Source organism: Suncus etruscus, chromosome 6 (genome assembly GCF_024139225.1).
Source record: "Suncus etruscus isolate mSunEtr1 chromosome 6, mSunEtr1.pri.cur, whole genome shotgun sequence".
Taxonomy (NCBI): Eukaryota; Metazoa; Chordata; class Mammalia; order Eulipotyphla; family Soricidae; genus Suncus; species Suncus etruscus.
In genome coordinates, this window is record NC_064853.1 from 118,554,072 (window position 1) to 118,556,508 (window position 2,437).

Consider the following 2,437-nt stretch of genomic DNA (forward strand, 5'->3'; position numbering starts at 1 on the left):
ACTCGCCCTTAACGCCCTAAACCCCACCCCTTCCTAAATCCGAAAAACCTTGCCCTTGACCAAAAGATACATTTTTTTTTTTTTTTTTTTTTTTGGTTTTTGGGTCACACCCGGCGTTGCTCAGGGGTTACTCCTGGCTGTCTGCTCAGAAATAGCTCCTGGCAGGCACGGGGGACCATATGGGACACCAGGATTCGAACCAACCACCTTTGGTCCTGGATCGGCTGCTTGCAAGGCAAACTCCGCTGTGCTATCTCTCCGGGCCCCAAAAGATACATTTTAACTATTGAGCTTCAGGAGGACCCCACCCCTTCCTAAATCCCAAGGACCTGCCCTTGACATTTTAACTGTTGCAAACCTTATGACTTGTAGTTATCTAAATCTTGCAAAAATGTAACTGAGCAAATGTCAAGTGTCAGTACTCCCTGAAATGAACCACCCTACCGTAAGCTATATATAAGGCTTCTTAGATCTGGTTCGAGACTCTGTCTTATCCTCTGGGGGAGGCCTTGCATGCTTGTAAATAAATAAAACCCCTTGCTTTTGCATGGTCTCTGCCTCTTGGAGTCATTAGTGGGGTTCGTGTGGAAGTCCCGACCTTATCAATTTTTGTACCTCTTCACTGTGTGGATTATTTCCTGCGGCTCTACAACTGGAATTATTATTATTATTACTTTTTTTTTTTGTTTTAGGGCCACACCCGTTTGACGCTCAGGGGTTACTCCTGGCTATGCGCTCAGAAATCGCCCCTGGCTTGGGGGAACATGTGGGACGCAGGGGGATCAAACCGCGGTCCGTCCCACGCTAGCGCTTGCGAGGCAGACACCTTACCTCTAGCACCACCGTCCGGGCCCCCTACAACTGGAACTTGTCCTAATCGGACAGGGGAATGGAAACTGCCTTTCCTGTCTGGGAGCTCGGTGGAAATCAAACTCAACCAATCTCCTAGAGAACGCGACTCTTCAAATGGCCCTTGTATCCTAGCTGTTAATTAAATAAAAAACAGTCTTAATGGGTAGGTGAGGCCTCCCTTGGCTCAGCCTGGCCAGCGGGTCTAAAGGTTGCAGGGTAATGGCGGAGAAATGATCCGCAGGCAGTCAGTTGAAGTTTCAGGAGATATCCAGCTTTATTTCAAGACCCTCACCACCATGCGTATTTCTCTACATGGCTTCTAAGCTAAGCAGCAACTTTCCAGCTTCCCTCCAAGATCCTTTGCTCCTTTGTCTGCCTCCCCTTCCCCTGAGGCAAGGCTTATAATTCTAACCGCAGGCCCCTCCCAGCTGTGGGGGGGTCTGACCACACCTGGCCATACAAGTGATTTTAGCATATGGAATTTGGGGAGGGGTAAGAGCGAGTCACGATTTCCTTTGAGAGGCAGAAGCTGCTCAGCTTAATATAGTTCCATTTGTTTATCTCTGATAAGAACAGATACTACACTTGATTTTAGCCAAAAGGTCTAGAAGCAATACCATTTGTTTATCTCTGCTTTCACTTGTTTGGATAGTGGCATTCCTCCTTGGAGATCCCTTTAGTCTCAGTGTCATGAAGTGTTTCGCCTACATGTTCTTCTAGATATTTTATGGTTCCCAATCTGATATCCAGGTCTTTAATCCACTTAGATTTGACCTTTGTGCATGGTGTTAGATGGGTGTCCGATTTCGTTTTTTTGCATGTGGCTGACCAGTTGTCCCAATACCACTAGTGTTTATTTTTATTTTGGGGGGTTGGGTTTTTGGGTTCACACCAGACAGCACTCAGAAGTTACTCCTGGCTCTGTGCTTAGAAGTCGCTTCTGGCAGACTTAGGGGACCATATGGGACGCCAGGATTTGAACCGGGGGATTCGAACCAGGGTCTGTCTTGTGTTGGCCGTGTGCAAGGCAAAATACCTTACTCTGGCCCCACTAGTGTTTATTTTTAATGGGTTGTGTCTTTAATTGAAAAGCTAACAAACCAACGGTTAGTTTGTTAGACAAAACCCTTATAACTTTGAGTAATAGTCTCTAGCCAAAGCTGAGAGATTAAAATGGCAAAATAAGTCCTCAAATCAAATTACAAGAGTCCTACTACATATAGTAATTTCCAATGAATCTGTTTAGCTGCTGAATTTGTCTACGGTTTGTCTAATATTAACGATTTAAACAGAGCAGAGCAATTAGTATTTGGAACAATACTTAAGAGTATTACAGTGTCAGGCAGAGCATTTTACTTCTCTTCACACCAGTGGTTCTCTTTGTGTACCTGGGCTTCCTCTTCTTCAGTAAAGTCTTTAGGTTTTTTGTTTGTTTGTTTGTTTGTTTTGTTTTTTGGTTTGGCAGCCACACTCAGCAGTGTGCAGGGATTATTTCTGGCTTTGTGCTCAGAAATTGCTCCTGGCAGGCTCAGAGTACCATATGGGATACTGGAGATTGAACCGGGTTGATTGCATACTAGACAAA

At 45.2% G+C, this 2,437-nt stretch overlaps 1 pseudogene; it reads right to left on the reverse strand.

The window, feature by feature from the left end:
- Positions 1–1,339: 1,339 nt before the first annotated feature.
- Positions 1,340–1,467, reverse strand: LOC126012781 (uncharacterized; annotated as a pseudogene).
- Between the last annotated feature and the right edge of the window lie 970 nt (positions 1,468–2,437).